The sequence below is a fragment of the Solea solea genome, chromosome 17 (genome assembly GCF_958295425.1).
Source record: "Solea solea chromosome 17, fSolSol10.1, whole genome shotgun sequence".
Taxonomy (NCBI): Eukaryota; Metazoa; Chordata; class Actinopteri; order Pleuronectiformes; family Soleidae; genus Solea; species Solea solea.
The window spans coordinates 8,489,395-8,508,962 of NC_081150.1; the positions used below are offsets into that span (position 1 = coordinate 8,489,395).

The 19,568-nt window shown below is 40.1% G+C and overlaps 1 long non-coding RNA gene across 1 annotated transcript; it reads right to left on the reverse strand.

The window, feature by feature from the left end:
- Positions 1–7,661: 7,661 nt before the first annotated feature.
- On the reverse strand, positions 7,662–12,748 carry LOC131444219 (uncharacterized). Its single transcript, XR_009233696.1, has 4 exons — positions 12,676–12,748; positions 12,523–12,580; positions 8,432–8,469; positions 7,662–7,747 (listed from the first exon to the last, which is right to left on the reverse strand). It is a non-coding gene; the product is annotated as an uncharacterized LOC131444219 (long non-coding RNA).
- Between the last annotated feature and the right edge of the window lie 6,820 nt (positions 12,749–19,568).

The following is a 19,568-nucleotide window of genomic DNA, read 5'->3' on the forward strand; positions in this document are numbered from 1 at the left end:
ATTCATCTTATCTGTATCTTTGTTACAGATAGAGATAGAAAAAGTCATTTTGTTAGCTATGTACTTTTGACATTATGCTTTGGTAGGAAGAAAATAACAGGATAAACCCAGTCCTATCTTTAAAGACCATTTCCTGATCTCTGCTAAGGTCATGAAAGCTCTACCATTTACTCTCTGGGGCAACCTGCTCTTAACTTTTCACATTTCCTGTGGCATCAACAATACTTATGACATTACATTTAAAAATGACTGGGTTTCACTGGTGCCTCACACATAAGCATAGAAGGATACATAATCACATAAAAAGGGGACAAAGATGAAAATGTCCATCAAAAATAAATCCCACCTGATCACATATTTATATCCACGTGAATATAAAAGACCTGGGCCAAAGGTAAGACGTCCCTGGAGAGAGAGAATTCATTATTATTCATACAATCATCCATCTCTTTCCCCTACATCTATAATAACAGCCTTTTATTTTGTATTTGTCGTCGCCGTATAGTGTGTACAACACCTTTGTGTAGCAGCAGCAGTGAAGTGGGCAGTTTACTGACATTATCAGCTAATAAACAGGCTAATTAGTGCAACACATCTGGAGGGTAAAGAAAAAGGTTTTGCAAATTAGCCGAGGAGTAAAGGCTGCCAAAATTAGCACAGCTAATAACTGTGCGTCACAGTTTGAGATGAGCAGCACAAAAACAGGAAACAGTCAGAAAAATATGGGTTTCAACAGTCATGAATACGCTTATTATAGTGTCTTGATAAGGGAGATGACACGTTAAAAGGAGCAATAACTGATTTAAATGTTGAAAGTGAAGTACTTTTATGTGTTTCAGGTCTCTTTCTTTGCAAAACCTGTCATGGTTTCCACCTCGTTGTTATTATGTCATGTTGACCCTTTTCCCATGTTCTCATCTTTTTGCACTGTAACCTGTGTAATTAAGCAGAAAAGTGAGTCTCTCTGCAGTGTGTGTGTGTGTGTGTGTCACCGAAAGAGCTCTGTGGCAATAGTTCCCTTCCGCAAGTGTGTGTGTGTGTTTGTGTGCCTGCTTGTGTGTTTGCACACTTGCTATGAGGCAACAGTGGGGGTGCCAGTCTAGTTGCCATAGCAGCTCGAGATGTGCTCTGGACCCCTGCCTGAGGAGCAAAAATCACGCACTCACTCACTCACTCACGCACAAATTGAGCTCCTACAAACAACGGAAACTCTAATTACCAGTCATTAGATGATGTAAAAAAATAAATAAACAGTACATCGCAGTTGTGATAGTGGGGTTAATCCAACCTCCTGCTGCTGTGTCCCATGTAATGATGGTCAGATCATGTAAGGTCACCAGCGTTTATCTGAGGCATGTGGCCCGAGTTTCTCCTAATAGGAACTAAAATGACGTAGAGTACATTAAAGTACTCTGCCATATACATATATATTTATATGGGTAGAGAGGAGGCCATAGACTGTATATACTGTAGAAATGAACATAGTCTGTTGCAAAACAAATTTCAGTTTCAAAGTCGTGAGATTCATGATTTGACAGACTTCTTGACACTTTTTGAAAGTGGAAGTTCACCGATGTCACTTGCAACCAGGCACCACACCTCTGCACATCTGTCAATCACTGGTGTCCACACATAGGTGCATGCTTTATTGTCTATTTTCCTCTAAATGGGAACTATCCTTCCATCTTCTACCGCTTTATCCTCCACATGAGGGTCGCGGGGGGAGCTGTGCCAATCTCAGCTGACAAGTGGGGTAACACCCTGGACAGTTCACCAGTCCATCACAGGGACACAAAGAGACAAACAACACTCACACCTATGGTCAATTTAGAGTGTCCAATTGACCTAATTCCCATATTGCATGTTTTTTGGACTGTGGGAGGAATAAATGGGAACCAAATGTACAAAATTCACATCATGATCTACCAGAGAAGACGTGAAACAAGCGATAAAGACTGTACCTGTCCAACACTTCCTGTGTTATACACAGTGAGTGTGAGGAGGCCCACTGTTATCATACCTGTTCCATGCTGCTTTGAAATGTCAGCGTGCAGTTTGTAATGTCAAATCCTGGAGACACTGGCACTGTCATGGTAACCTGATGGTGGGAGAAGAAGTTCTTAGTCGTTGTCTTCAAATGTCTATTACTAATTTAGTTATACAGTACAGTGATTATATATAGTATAATGATATAGTGATTCTTGACCTTTCTGCATGACTTCAGCCATTTATATATCACGGATATGTTTAAAAGTGTGGTGGCCCTTACTTATACTATGGTAACTATGGTAAATAATCATAACAAAACTTTTTAAACGTTTTTCCACTGACTATTAAATTGTGGATCCTAATATGCTGCACATGTCTTGAGTCAGATATGCGTTGTGTGATGGACTGTGAATGTACCTCGATACTGGAACATTTCCGTCTGTTTGGATTGTTTCCAAGTGTCAAACAAAACTTTGACTTTCCAGGTGCACACAAACTGAAGACTACCAGAAATGGCCGACACTAAATCTAGTCAAAGGTCAGAAAAAGAATCACAGCCAGTATGTATGAAACAGTGGTGCGTTAAGGTGAGGTCTCCTCCATAAAAGCACTTTATTATATCATAAAATACCAGTTGAGAGAGAGCGAGGGGCAGCCAACTGTTGACTGGTCTTTATTTTACAGCAGTATCAAGTTTATTTGACTGCAATATTAGGATATTTTTTTTTTATAGGCTCTTGCTTAGCAGTAAACCCAAAGCTTAACGTGCACTGTGTGCCGAGGTTAGTGCACGCACACACACACCAGGTGAGTCATCAGTGGGCTTTACATCTGCTTTTTATTCCTTTCTACTTACAGCCTTCATCTTTCCCTTTCTCCACCCATGTTGTTATTTTCTCTCATGTGGTTTCCTCTTTCAATCTTCCTCATTCCTCCCCATGCCCTGCTGCCTCCCTCATCATCATCATCATCCCATCTTTCCCATTCTCATCTCTCTCTCTCTCTGCGCTGCCCGCCTTTTTGTCTCTCCAATGTTTTCCTGCATATTTAATTTTCTGGTCTCTTTCTCTCACTAAATTATACTCTTTCCCCCTGCGTATTCAGTTGTCTCAGCACGAGGAAACAAAAGCACCTAGAAAAACTGTGAGCTCAGAGGCCGGCGACTACATATTCATCAGAGAAGTAATTAAAAATCACTGCAGAAGAGATTGAGACAAACTGTTGACTGTAGAAAAAAAAAGAGACATTCTACACTTGCAGGAAAGGTATCCCAGCAGAAGCTTATGTCACATCACTACACCTGCATGTAAAGATACATGAGATAACCTGATGACATAATCAGGGCTTTATAAAGCTGCTCTCCTGAGCCTCATTACACAGCTGTCTCCACAGGCTCCCAGCACTCCTTATGACATGTCATGCAAAGTGTAACGCCATGTAAGCCTCATTTCATTTATGTCTTTGAATAATGTAATTATTAATAAAGTGTTTATCAGTTTATTTCCTATGCCACTGATAGCAGTGGAAAGAGAGACTTGAGGTAAACTATACGACATTCTGGAGGTGTGTGTTGGTGTGTATGTGGGCTTCTTCTTATTATTATTATATATCCAGGGTCTATAAACCCACTGTGTCGGACTCATGACGGGTTAGTATAAGGTGAGGAATGGGTTTAGACCACTCAGTCAGTTAGGGAATGCATCACTAGTGGGTCTCCACACACAGTTATGTATAGAAGGATGTAATGGACGTATGTGGTCTTCACCTGACCGTCTAAAAGCTTTTTCACAGCACGCACACATCATCATCCCTGTGTCTGTATTCCTTTAACACACACACACACAGTAGTGTACACTGCGGTGTGTAGAACACAATGTACAGTCACAGAGAACGACAGAGACTCTCCTTGTTAATAAAATACAGTGCACGCATGAACTAATCTGTGTGTGTGGGAAAATAATTATTGTTTGTGTGTGTGGTTATTTTTCATCGTGTCACCTCAAATAAGGACCAACTTTAATGGCACACACACAAAGCGTGTTCATAGTTGTGGATATAATTCAGTGTGTGCAACTGACCAATTTACTGAATCTCTTTAAAAGACAAGTCCAATTGTGTGTGTGTGTGTGTGTTTTAAAGGTTTAAATGGCCCCTCCTGGACTTCCTGTCTCTGTGGGCATCATCTGCCTACTCAACCAATCAAGAGGAAGCATCCGACATCGCTCTTAACAAGCCAATTAAATTAGTTCTGCTGAAAGGATCAACCTCAGGGAGCTAACCTCCTCTCCTCCTGCTGATTTTCCTCTTTGCCTTCCTTCTATCTCTCTTTAACAGATATTCTCCCATCCTCCGTAGTACAGCTGCATTGCATATTGCCTCTCGTTCCCTTTGAAGTCGTGATTTTACTGGGTTTTGTTGAGTCTCACTGCTCTCATCAGGAGCATTTCCTGTCACACACACACACACACTGCCCAGAAAGAAACAGCAGACAGACAGAGCTGGTCAACATGAAGCATTTATCAGCTACAGGTTTAAATATTTAAAGCCACAGACCAAACAAAACTTATATTTGTCAGACGAAAAAACTTTGCTTTCAGTAGTCTATACTGGATGCAGATGGAAGAGGAAGAGGGATCCTCTACTCTAAAGCATCTTAAAGCACTGGAGCCCTTGTATATTGTGTATTAGGATTTATCTACACATGAGCATCTAATGTATATCCTTTAAAAGTATATGCACACATTTGGTGGTTAGGGATGGAAGGATAAGATATATAATATAATTCTGATAATGAGAATTGTCTCCGATTTGGTTAGAATCTGGTTACTCTGGTTATGTTTCATATGCATATGGTTATGCGTTATCACATTATCGCTGACTAACAACAAAGACGACGAGCAGATAAAATGAAGCACTGTGTCATGGTACATGATCAGGACTTCAAACAGTAAATGTTATTCACGTAAAAAGCTGCAAAATCATGTACTCACGTAAGAAAAGTCTAAATATTTTATGTTTTTCCAGCCTCTTCTTGACCATAATATGAATTTGTTTCTTTCTGTTTCTTCTGTTTACAAAGATAAATTCAACATAACATTATTAGGTTGTGACAATAATAACTCTGTTCAGTGAGGAAACATCAATAATGGATTGGTGATTTAATTTAGCGTTACCGTGGAGCTGACGCTCGTGCATTGAATGTCAGACGTAAATAGAGTTTGAGAACGAGATAGAGTGGAATTTGTCTTAATCAGTCAGACAGAGAGAGATAATATTTTCACTAACACACACACACACACACACACACACACACACACACACACACACACACACACACACACACACACACACACACACACACGCACAAACACCACAATAAGGGTCTTTAAATAGAGGAGGGCTATGGGTATGAAAGATGAGTGATAGAAAATACACTGTGGTCATCAATACTGGAAAAGCGCTACATAAATACAGACCATTTACCATTTTAAATGTTAACACATATCTTGAGGCTGAAAGCAATGATTGGCTTTCTGTGACATGACTCATCCCGACACGCACAGCAAACATCAATACTGGTGTTTGCTCACATCAGTTACCGTAGCTACAGAAGGAGAAATAATGATAAGGAACGCACACAATGACGTCCCCAAATGTTTACAATTAGACGTACAACCATGATGACTAAAGAAAAACAACTGCTTCACAGCTGGAACAAACGTCGTGGCAGATCCATGTCCATACACTTTGCTTTGACAGTGTGTGGAACTGTGAGCTTCTAGTTCACAATGGAATACATTTAAACACGATTAGTCCACTTTTCTTTCCTCCTTCCTACTATGTTCTATCTCTCTCTCTCTCTCTCTCTCTCTCTCTCTCTCTCTCTCTCTCTGATACACGCACATACACAGAAGCAAACACACACCACTTTGGAAAAAAAGAATGCATATTTGATCTGAAGTCAGTGAGTTATGAATTATACACAGAGCAGCCTACACAGAACTTAAAAGCTGCACTGTGGTAGTCTTTGCATGCGTGTGTGTGTGTGTGTGTGTGTGTGTGTGTGTGTGTGTTAAGAACAGAGGAACAGAAAGAGAGACTGACATATACACACACACACACACATTCCAGGCTCCTACATGTGCGGACAATGTCCAGGTTCAAATGCCACTGTGTAGTTCACACGTCTACGATCTACCTCCATTTTAAACCACATGCAAAATGTCCATGTATCATCTTAACAAGAACCAACGGTGAATAGAATAACTTACTGTATTAGAAATACAAAGACTACTTAAATACAACTGGCTCACCAAAAACAAATATCCATGGGATTTGAAGTGCTTTATAGCAAATTATTTTCAATTCAATACAGATTAAATAAAATATAAGCTTTCTATATTTATAATGTAAATTATAATCCTCCTTCCAGCTGCTTCCCTCCCTGCTCCTGCTGCCTCTTCAGTGAAAAGTAATAACAAGAAATTGAGTGAACAAACTATATGAAAATGACAGACAGGTCTGACAAAACAGAAGAAAAATAGAGAAGCCACAAGCAAAATATATTACAATAAAATCTAATACGAGACAAGTGTGAGCTCTGTGTACAGAGAGAATTAGGTTTCTGCAGGACACTGGGTTTTCTTTTTATTAATCAAAGAGTTGAAAGAGTGGTTCAGGAGCAACAAACGTAACAAAGACGGGAGAAAAACAGGACGGTAATGTTTCCGTCTGCACAGGAGTGTGACGGTGAGTGGAAAAACAAGTGAGGAGCAGCAGATAAATAACACACAAGTCATTTAATATCTCTAGTATCTGTAATATGATCACAGCTGTGTTGTGTCTCAGTCACAGCCCAAGGTTATCTCGATGGGTTTGGGGTTGTTTGTTTTTTTTGGAAAGAAGCGAGGGAAATAATATTCCATGAATGTTCAAATCTCAAAATCATCAAGAGTCGATTAACACTCTCCTCTTCTTGTAATGAGAAACATGTCAGACACGCTACCTCACTGCAAGGTGGCAAACATGCTCACAGACAAATTATACTACAGAATGAGACGGACTTCATGACCTGGTTTGAATTTTTCATTAATATACGAAATATCAAATCTACAAAAAAAGGCTTCTTATTGGAGTATGAATTACAGTGAATCAACTGAACTGTATTTGTGACACTGCTGCATGTGTTACAGTATTAGTTTCGAGTCCTCTTTAGGATGAAAATCCCACAAATGATCCCTCAGCAACTCTCTTTGCTTAAATATAGTTTAAATATAGCGTGAGCTGTAACGTATCGCATCCATCCTTTCCCCCCCCCCCCGTGTGCCTATCATATTCACTTCAAAAGAAAGTCTCTTTTTTCTTCATTAAATTTCACCCGTTTACCTCCCTCCTCCTCCTCCTCCTCCTCTTCCTCCTCCTCTCTGCTCTTCACTTCTCTGTCCTTGCCCGTTCATTTTGGAAAATCCTCTATCACACCCCCCGTTAAGTACACCACTGAATTAGTAATCAAACACACCAAAGGATTAGAGACACGGTGATCCTCTGTGTAATCCCTGAAGAATACTTCCTTTAAGATGATACTTTAACGTGTGTCGTGTTTGTTGTGACTAAAAACAAAATTGTGCCTGGCAAAAGGTGAAGGATGTCCGTGTGTCTATGTGTATTTGTTACCTGTTCAGCATAAACGCTGACCTTGTCGGGACCAGTTGTCGTCATGGAGACCAGAACCTGGTCCTAATGAGGCAGAATGTCATTTCTGAGGAACAGAGGGGAGATTTGAATTGTGGTTAGGTTATGGTTATGGTTAGGGTTAGGCATTAACTGGTTATGGTTACGGTCAGGGATAACGCTTTGTTTAGGTTGACTTAATGAATGGAAGTCAATACAGTGTGTGTGTGTGTGTGTGTGTGTGCGTGCGTGTAAGACGCCTTAAATCAAAGTTCTCTTTGTCATTAGCCAGACACAAATAACTGTGAGGTTGAACGACACGGAGCCATTTTTCACATAAGCAGCTCCAACTATAGCAACAAGAAAAAACTGTTGGATAGAGGCAAGAACATGAAAAAAACTGTTGTAATAATGTGCACTTGTACATGTGTGTGTGTGTGACACAATCTGGCTCATATTTCATCGTTTTATTTGGAGCCTTTTCAGCACGTTCTACAGAGTGTGATCTGGAAGAAAATGTCCTCCACGGCTTGCTTTACATCCAAATACAGTGAAACATATGTTTACATCTATTTGTGGAGTGTGTATGTGTGTGTGGTTACTTTGGTGTTAAATAACCAGTGAGGCGTTTGATACGGTTTCTTTGTGTCTTGTCCTGATTTTGTGTGACACTATGCTGCTTTCACGTCCAAACGCATAGATGCAATCGTTAAAGCAGCTTATAGTCTTTTTTGTCTGTAGGAGAATGAAATGAAAATGAGAATGTACTGACCGGCGTCACTTGCAGAGACTGAAATGGCTCCATGTGTCCTGGAATCAGAAGAGTGGAGTGCATTACACAAGCAGATGTGATTTCAAATCAAACAGAATACGGATCAAGTTCTTTTCCTTGCAGCAATTGCATCGTCATTGTGGTCATGCTCACTTCAAGCACTGCTACACGGAAATACATTATACAGCCTGCTTTTGGGATTGAATCGTCTTTAAATCTTAGTTGTAGTTTCCATAAAAAAAAAACATGCATTTTTAAGAAATGTTTCCAAACCATCATGTCAAATGCTATCAGGGCCAGAAAGATGAAAGTGAACAGAAAGAGGGAGCAGCCAAAGAAACTGGCTAAGAAGATAAAAGAGAGGGAATAAATGATAAGAGTAGAACTGAGAGAGGCGAGAACTAATCCCATTTTCCATCTTCCTCGTTTTTCTTTTTTTAAATCTCTGCTTTCTTTCATTATAACCTCCTAAACTCAGCTACCAGACCTTCCTCCTCCTTCTTCTCTCTTATCACCCCCACTCCTCCATTTTGTCTGAGGCTAAACGACCCCACTCAGTATCAGAGCATCATCGGGGAGTGAGATAACCTTTTAGTTTATCCTTTTGATCTCTCTCTCTCACACACACACACACCCTCTCTTCCTCCCTCTGTCCCTCTCTCCAGTCCCTGTGTGTGCAGATTATTCAAATTTTGAATTTGAATAAGACTTTGATTACAAGACACTTGATTTCACACCTCTGCTCTCTCTTCCTCTCAGAGACACTTTATTTTTTGGGTGAAATAAAACTAAACCTTGTGTCCTCTCGCTCTCTCTCTCGACAGACTATATTCTCTGACCACACAGGTGCCTCAGCAAATTGCCAGTGTCAGATAAATATTTGAGTTATTGCGGTTCTTGTTGGACTTCATCATCTGCTCGTCTCTGGGCAAAGAGCGTGGGTTGGGACTGTTTGCCGGACGGTTGCTTCAGCTCCCTGGGGTGAGTCCCTGTCGTGTGCTGTCTAAGACACTCACTCATTCATCACCACGATGTTGTTGTTTTTTTTAATTCAGCCTCAGTTTGTATTGCCCTTTGTAACAGATTCAAAATGCAAAGGAAAACTTCAAACACAACAATACCGAAAGATTAAAGGACAAGAGTGTGGAATTTAGTGCCATTTAGGAGTGAAGGAGTTCAAATAGACACTTAGTTCAAATGTAATTCTGTATAATTTCCATACGGTCATTCTGAACTGTAATTAGAATTCAGCACAACATATAGGCAATCTGATGAAAATATTTTTTTCCCCCCTTTTTCACCAACTATAGAAAAAAACATAAGCAAAAAGTGCTCAAAAGTTTTTAAATCGCATTGATTTTGTGAAATTTGGAAACACGAAAAAAGTTCACTTTGCTTGTTTTTGTGACTTCTGCACAATTGTCGCTACTATAAAATCAATCATATCTTTGACTCAACAACACGTGACCTACAAACACACTGGATGTCCATATAAGGAGTGTGGGTGTACCTGCGGCACAGATCTGCGCCGTGTGAGCACTAAGGGTTAAAGTGGGTGGGGTCGTCATAGCACGGCTGTGCGAAACTGCTGTGATGGTGTTTAATATGCGACACAAACTAGCAACAAGCAAAGCAGTTGTTTTCAGTGTACTGTAATCATTAGAATCAGTTAAAGGTGACATAGACCGGAAGCTCCAATTAACGCTGCGTTTGTGTGTGTATCTGCGTCATTACCTCGTTTATGAAACCCTAAAGCTTCAGAACAAACAGTTCAGCCACTGCTGAGAAAATAGTGTTGTATTGTTTTCCCGGGCTCTGCGAAGCGGATCGGCACTTCCTTAATTTGATGTCGTCATCAGAAATCCTCACCACTCCTCTCACCACCGTAGCGCCTCCCGGTGCGGGCACTAGTCCGGGCACATCCGGTTGCGTACATTCAACCGCAGAAGAAGAAGAACTAGTCTCGTTGTAGCTGCTGAGATGCAGAGCATCCACCGTGCCAGAGGGGGAGCTGTGTATCTGAGAGCTGGCCTATCTATTACGTGACTTCCAGGTACCTGGCCAATCACAGGACAGTGGGAAAGCGCTCGTTGGCTGGCCAATCACAACACAGTCCACATTCTGGGGGTGTGGTTTTGGTCTGAAACAGCGCGGCTGACGAGAGCGTCAGTGAGGAGATATTTTGATCGGCTCGTTTGCAGCGATTAGGAGGTTTTTATTCATGAAAAAAAAAGGTGCCAGGTACTATCCCTAATGGAAAAGCAAAAACAAAACGAGTTGAGCCGTGCCGAGTCAGACAGAGCATAACAATAGTTTTATAAATATAGTATCGATGCATAAAATGAGTTGATAATCTTCTTATTCAGCAACCTGAGCTGCCAACTGGTCAGTCCAGTGTGTTTTATAATTATTGTACTTGTGTGTGCAAGAGTTGATTATGGAGTAATCCTGTAATTTACTGATAACAAGTTAATCCCCTCATGGAGACAGAACTCTGTGTGCTTCTGTGTTTCTGTTGCTGTTGGTAAAAACATGTTGCTCTCAAATTGGACAAGTTGCCATGGCGATAAAAGAACAGAAACCCAAATTATCAAAACACGCCACTGATTAACATAACTGGAAAGTTTCTGGTACACAAAAATCTAAATTTTGAGTTTTCTGTGAACACACGCACGAGCAAATGATTTCAGGTGGATCAATATATGCTACCGACACAAAGTACAATGGTACAGTAAAAATATTAAGTGATGCTGCTCACTCATAAACACATCTTTTTCTCTACAGAGCAAGTGATGAGCCTTCTTGTGTTCTATTGGCGCATAAAGATCCAGTGAAAGTGGGCAATCCAGCCAATAATTACAGTCTAATGTTTACACTGGGAGACATTTCTGTAGCAACATGAGTAATGCTCCTGTTAACATTAGAGAAAAGTGTGTAAACACACACTGTGGAGACGTGTCAGTGAAGAATATCGTCTGTCCTGCATCACATTTGCTTTGAATCTTATTTTTGTTTCTCGCTCGAGTCATTTAAGACACAGACTCATCCATGTACAGTACATCTCTCTTTTTGTGTTTGTGTTAATATCTTTTCAACCGTCTCACGTTTCCAGCTGGAACAATATGGCTGTAACGTTCACCTCCAACTCGACTGTAATGAATCACACGGAGTTTATCGTATCGGGTTTGCAACTCGGACGTGGAGATTAAAGGATGAAGCCTCCTCTCTGCTGTGAAGGAGCATGAACATGTGTGTTACAGCCTATACACACACACACACACACACACACAGGAATGGGCCTAATACGGACCCTTACTGTTTGTGTGGGTAAACACCAGTAAAAGGATGCCACTAGCCACTCTTATGTAACAACCCTGTTGGAACTGATGCTAAATCGTTGCCATAGCGACCAAAATCCCCCCACCCCCCCCACGGCCACAGAGTGTTGGCCTCTGGCTCTGCTTTGTTATTCTCTGCTGGCACCTGTTCTCCTCTCCATCCTCTCTCTGTCTTATATGTCATTCCATTGGACTGTGCTGGAATGAAACAGGCGAGACACACGGTCTATGTCACTGACTTTCAGCTGCTTTCTTTTTCACCTCCCCCCTGTGTCTCATTCCCTTGGGTCTCTTTCATCCCTTCTCACCCTCAAACCCACCCACTGTGTCTCTCTACCACTTCAATTCCCCCTCTGTCTGGTCGTCTCTTTGCCTTCCCCTCATCCTGTCAAGCCAGCTCTTTGTAAACAGCATTTTAATTAACAGATTAATAATTCTTAACGGTTTCTCCCTCTCCTCTCCTCTCCCTCTGCCCCTGCCAATCTCGCCGTCTCTCAATCTCCCTGACTGACAATGTCTCTGTGCTGGGTGACAAATATTTTTTCGAACTGCTCTGCATTCTCTTTCTTCACTTTCATCCCTTTTCCCTCTCGCTCTGTCTCACACTTCCACCCACCCATGCTCTCTAGGCTTTTCAGCACATTTTGCTATTACCAGTAAATAATGGACAGCTTCATATTCCTACTTTCCGTCTCTCCATCCATCACATTCGGATCAATCTGTCAATCTTGTATTTCACGACTGATTTCTCACCCTCTCACCGTCTCGTCTTCCTTCTTCACGCGAGCTTTACCTTCATGCGTCAGCATTTCTGTCGGGGAGAAAAAGGTAAAAGAGAAAAAAAACATGATGTACTACATGCACAGGAGGAACAACTAAGTTTTTTTTCATGCAATTAGTCTTTACCTTCCTCTCACTGCTGGCTGATTCCTGATTTTCTTCTTCTTCCAGCTTCTTCTGGCTCTTGTTTCATCTTCACAAACTGTACACACAAATACCATGGATCAAAACACGTGAGGGCATTGGTCAGTAGTAAAGTATCAATAAACATCTGGACACTATCAATACACCCCCCCCCCCCCAACCATCCCTTAATAATGATGTCGCTGCCGGAGTCAGGTGATTTAATGTGTTTTCACTCTCTACTCTCTTAGTAAAATAGAATCACTCATAGCTATATGAGGTGCACTTGTACAACAGCACTGCTTTATATTCTACCTTTACAAAGCTTCCATGTGCAATTTCTGAGTGTTTATTTACACTATACATTTATTTTGCAAACTAACATCTAGTTTGTGTTTTTAATTCACATTTTTAGTATAGTGTGAATGTATCACACTACAGCATATAAGTCAAGTTACATGCAATAAGTCACTGAGGATTGTAGCGTCTTTGTCTTGTTTTAAAAAAATGTTCCTCTGCTGCTGCTGCTGCTCACGGGCAGATTTGCTCCTGATCCAAATGATTTGTCGACACTGTGATACACTGTAGCAGCACAAACGTCTAATGTTTCAGTTTCAGAGTCGTCCTCTAGACACCCGCACCACGTCTGCGTGTGTGTATGATCCCGAAACTTCTGATCTCAGAGCAGATGTTTGAGGACAAAAAAAAAAGAAGAACAAAGTAACAGTGAATTCAAGAAGATCAAAGACTGAATGGCTGTCTCCAGATATTTAATCACGCACAGAACTACATTCTTGATGTTTTTCCCAAGCGAAAGCAGCTCGTCAGAATACAGAGGTATTTAAAAGTCAGCTTTTCATCATAATTTGCAACAGTGAGTGCAAAAAAGTACACAAAGACTGTCTACCTTTCCTCAGTGAGATGTCCAATTACAGCCGACATGAGGCTAAGAAGGAACATATGACCATATAATACTGGAATAGTTTTGTTTTCTTGGGGTTTTGACCGCTTGACAGCAAGAAACACAAATCAATACGCAACTTCCTTCCTTCCTGATGCATGCAGTGTCTTCCCGAGACACACGCTGCATCATCCTGACGCAGGAGAAACTCAATTATATTAAAATGTCATCTTGTATAACTAACTCCAGCCGGCTGCTGTGTCTCAACCCTGAGATCTAAGATTTTTTCATTGTGAAAAACTGATGTCTTTCGTCATATTTTGCACTTTAAATCAAACGTTTGATTCTACAAATTTCCACACCATCTTCCACAGTATATTCTAGTGTTATAAGTCCAACTTTGAGGACAAAACAGAGGAAAGGCTCATTTATATGCTACACACACGAGAAAAAATCATTCTATAATGTGTGAAAACAACTGCCAATGATATAATTTATCGTCATATTTAGTGCTAATACAGGAATCAGCAGAGTAAAGCTGTATGCTAAATTATAAATCAGTTCCTATGTTGGAGGCTTCTACAGAGAGTCCAGCATAAGACCTGGATCCAGAAGCATAAATTCACCTTAAACCCCTGATGCTTTTCACCAACAGCATCTTTAATGAAGGTCTTTGGAGTCACAGAGGTTAGTGTTTCTCTCCCTCGTCAATACGCATCAATATCGTGGCGAGTTCACACTTAGCCGAGTGTCAGTGATTGTAGGTAAATGTCACACACGTCTCGCATGATGCCGGAAGCACCGAATCTCATTAACAAAGTACTGGTAACTATGGCAATAGGCATCTAACGTGAACCCCCGAATGTAACTTATACTCAAAGAAAGGCCGAGAGGGTTGCTATGACAACAGGAGGGGAAAACAAGAGCAGAGAAAGTTGAAGCGGTTTCCTTGAAACCTGCATACATTCACTCTCTCTGAGTACTGACAAGACGGATCAGAGAGGACTCAGACGAAGAGGCCTTTTATTGTCTTTATTGGCACTCTTAACAAGACACAAGGCAGATCCTCTTGAGGGAAAACAAAGCGTGGCTATAAAAAACTATAACCAATGGGGAGCGCAACGCTCTTCAAAAGAAACGTTGCGGATCTATAAACGCGGAAACAAAAAATCACTCCGAAGAAGAAACAAAACTCAGACTATGGTTATCATTAAAAACTTAAACAGAAAACTCTCCAAACGGAGGAAAAACAAGGCTCTAAGCACTTCAAAACGAAAACAAACTCAAAACACAATCCTACTGATTGGCGATCTATAACTAACTAAGAACGAGGTCAAACACAAAACGCAATCTAAATGATTGGATCTACTCAGTCTAACTAATAAAACGTAAGTCACAATCCTAGTGATTGGAGTTTCCTAAAAAGCTGTGAAAATGAACAAACAGAAAATCTCTCCCAAGGAGGAAAACAAAAGAGGCTATAAATCTTAACTAAGGTATTAACTTACAGGCTATGCTAAGAAAACTTACAAAGGAAAAGCGTCTCTCACAAAGAGGATCAAAACTTGTGGCATCTGTGGCTGTGACAAGGAGCTCGGGTGATCAGGCATGGGCTAAAACACACTGGCACTGACACAGGGGAACAGAGAGTTTTTAAAGTCCACATGGCTTAATTGTCAGCAGGTGTGTGTAATCAGGGCCGGCAGGCCGGCAGAGGAGGGGGCGGGGCAAACTGCCGGAGTGACAAGTACATTCTGGGATGGTTGTGACGGCGCATTTATATGAACGCTTATAAAGAATAAACTCTGAACATGTTTATTCATTCTCTTATCTCAGATAATGTAACTTCCTGGAAACATCTTCACTTTTATTTCTCAGACATCTCTGTGCAACATTCCACATTCTGTCTCTAACGACACGTTTATATGACTTGTGTTTTCTTCTGAGCGTAAATGTACAAAGCGACATCTGTGCTTCCTGTAAAAGTGTTTTGGACGGCTGTATCATCGACCGCCGCGAGGCCTGCGTATTATTCCCTACGGCGTGTGCAGCAGACGGCTGTCAACTTTGTGTGCGCTAATTAGAAGATAAAGTAGTGAGTAAGTGTCTCCCTTCATCTTTAAATACTGCAGTGGAGAGGTGTTATACGTTTAAAACAAAACAAAAAATGACAACATGTAATTCACTCAAACAACTAAAAACAAATGTGAATAGGTTTGCTGCAGATCAAGACATACACCAGATACACGGCAAAACCAAAAATAAGCTCCTCTAATGAAAAAAGATGATCTTAAGGTAAGAGATATAGTAAGTTGATTAGGATAAGTGAATTTAGAACAAGGATGGTTGGACATGAATTAATTAATTTAGTCTCAGATTAAACCATAAACTACATGGTCAAGTCACATGGGGTAAAACGTCATTTATTTAGAATATAATGTATTATTAAACATTTCCTTGAGTTTCTTTTCCTAATTTGACTACGTGGATGAATAAATGTGTATATATATATATATATAAATATATATATAGAAGAGCAGTTAATATCATTAAGGGACCAGCAACTCTTTATTATTTATTTATTTTTTTATTTATTTAAAATTATTGAACCTTGATCAGTTAATCATCTCCGTGTTTCATTTTCAGACTCAAGCTGTTTGTTTTTTTTCACTGTGGTCTCACAATGAACAGAACAAATTCATTATTTCTTGAAACAACAGCCAGTGGCACAGTAGGCATGACTTGAGCTGCTTAACGTGGACCTTGAATGAACTTTAAATCTGCTTTGAAATCTTAACCTGCAGCCATGTATCAACCTCTGCATGTAAATGGTAATTACAGGCAGCTAGAGAGTAGCACAGTGAAAGTAAAACATGTGGCTACATCCCATCTACCTATCTATCTACTACATTTACATTAACTTAATCATTCTTATCAGCCACCATGACACCCTGCTTTTACTTTAGGCCATTATTAGGTTTTTTTTCAGAATTTAAAGAAGTTAAAAAAACTAAAATATTCAGAAAAAACACATGTTTACCTGAATGGTCATGTGATATGTTTTCAGCTCTTAGTATTAATGAAGATGACTCTCTTATGCTCTTATCTGCTTCCTTTACAAATGACCACATTTAAAACTGCTGTTTGTAAATTCTTGTTATTTCTTCTGTTGTTTTAGATGTTATTATTCTGCCTCTGTTTGGTATTCGTGAAAAAAACCCAATGTGCCATCACATGTATGTTGCATCCTTCATCTGAAAGAGAGACGGAGAGAGTGAGTGTTTGTCTACACAGCAGAAGAGCAGGTGCATCATCTAACTGCTCAAGGACCAGGTTTTTGAGCAGCAATATTCACTTCTGTGGACACTTCTCTGTGCTTTCAGTCGTACTCCAACCTGTCTTAATGTCGCTGTTGCCTCCGTCTGCCTCTTTCCTAAAACACTGCATGATTTGCAAAACACTAAAGCAGCACTGTATGAATGGATTCATGATACGGGTGAGACATTAATCCTTATATTTACATTTACATTTAAGCATTAAGCAGACGCTTTTATCCACAGCGACTTACAAAAGAGGAATAAGGGACATGGAAGAAGTATTGGAAGGAAAGAGTGACAGAGGGTGAGAGTGGAGAAGTGGATCCAAGTGCAGAAGGAGATCATGCAGGGGAGGGAGGGGGTGAAAGGTAAAGTGCTAGGGCAGAAGATGCTCTTGGAAGAGCTGGGTCTCCAAGAGCTATATATATATATATATATATATATATATATATATATATATATATATATATATATATATATGTGTATGTATATATATATACATATACACACACACACACAATGGAAAAAAAATCACAATTAGATATGTTACCCAAACTATTTAGGCCTGCATAAAAACACTCAGTATAGTATCTTTCCCAGAAAGAAACTTCCTACAGTAACTAAGAAGAAGCTCTGAAGAGATCGATCCCACAGTGTAACATTCTTCCATGTGACCAATCAGCATCCTTAACATTCTGCAAACAACTACAGTCCAGTCAGAACTGACACAACTGTGAGTCAGCACAGAGTTATTAGGCGTGGTCTCTCCACCGTTTCCTGTTTCCTACCAATTAGACAGAAGCTCTACGATAACACGCAGTCAGGAGAGAATGGAGTTGGTTTCGACACACAGGATGAGTCTCCGCAGAACTAACACACACACACCGACCACATTTATCAAAGTGAAGTGCCAAAGCAGCAGACAGACAAAAAGATGAAGCTGAATTTCAAAACAGAAACAAAAACAAGCCTCTTAAGAGAGAAAGTGCTGAAGGCTGACATCAAAGGATGAGATCTTAACCTAAACGTGTGCCTCTTAACCTCCCTGAAGCAACAGCATCTGTTCTCAGTAAAATAAAAACTAAACATTTAAAAAGTGTGGTGCATTATTTCACTTTCGCCTGTGTCATTTCCACTACTTCCATGAGAGTTTCTGCAGCAGCGAGTGAATCTGACTGCGGGGCTTGTCAGCTGTGACAGATCTGCTGTCATCTGCTGCGGCTGTAGAGAAAAACCAAAGGTTTTGTTATTGATGTTGTTCTTGTGCCACATACCAGAGGTATCCGTGCAAAATTCCCTCTGGGCATCAGGGGAGCAAACCTATCGGATTCAGAGGAAACACTTCATCACTGGAGTAATGGCTGCTCAAAGGAGATTTTCCACAAGATCCTAAATCAGAGTTTTACTTCCTCCACTTCCCTCACAAGTGTAAGAAATGTCTCAACAGTCACGTGTAATCAATCAAACTGTTGCCTATTCTGTGACCCACTGTATCGGTTGAATTTAACGGAATATAAGGAAGTGTAAATAAATTCACAGACAGGAACAAAAATAAAATCGTATCAAGCTGATGATAAAAGCAACAAAGAACTTGCCGTGTGAACCTCAAAAGACACGTCAGTCCTTCTCTCACACAAGATAAAAATAAGATCCATCTACTGATCAATAAGTGAGTGGACACACACGCAGTCAATCAGAAAACACACAAAAGCGCACACTCACACACTCCCAAAATAAGCCCATTATCTCCTGATCAATCAGAGAATCAACAAAGCCAATCAATTCTATTGATCTTGTTGACAGCGTCACTCAATTAGCCAGCACTTCTCACCAGCCTGAGACAAATTATAGCCATGATTTTATCACCTTAAGCCTCCCTTTTTTTTAATCTCCCATGAGAAAACACTGCTGGTGTGTTTAAATGAGTCTGTGCCTGATGAGAGGAGTGATGTTGAAATCTGAGTAAATGAGCACACACACACACACACACACTGACTGTTCTGCTGTGCCAGCTCAGAATTAAATGTGTTGGCTGCAAATGAACAACAGCAGCAGCCTCTTGATGTGACGAGAACATGACATGCTTTCAATTTAATATTAGCATATTAGGATCAAAAATATGGTTTTGGAGATACTTAACAGTTTATTCAAACGTGGACAGGACAGGCGTGGAAACAATCTAGTTTGTACACCGACACAGAAATGACCATATTTACATATTGTTATATCACTGGCTTTATAAGCACATTAATATAGGGTTAAAAGACATAATAACCGCCAACTATTTTGATAACTGATTAATCAGTTTGAGTAAAACAAGCCTTAATATTTTCAGGTTTTGTTGTTCCTATAACAAAGAAATATTTTTGGTTTGTGTACAAAACAGAACAATTTTCTGACATTTTCTGGACCAAACAACAACTCGATGCATGGACAGATAAATCAGATTAACTGATCTGTTGATTTATTGACAGAATAAGATGTTATTTGCAGCTGTACAATAAAAATTAGCTGGAGCATGTAGTGGAAAAGCAACCAAAAGTAACAACAACAACAACAAAAAGATGTGTGTTGGCAACATATCCTGATTTATTGTGATACTATAAACAAAAAAAATAATTTAACTAATTTTATATCTTTTACAAAGCAAGTTTTGAGAAGAAGCTATCTCATACAAA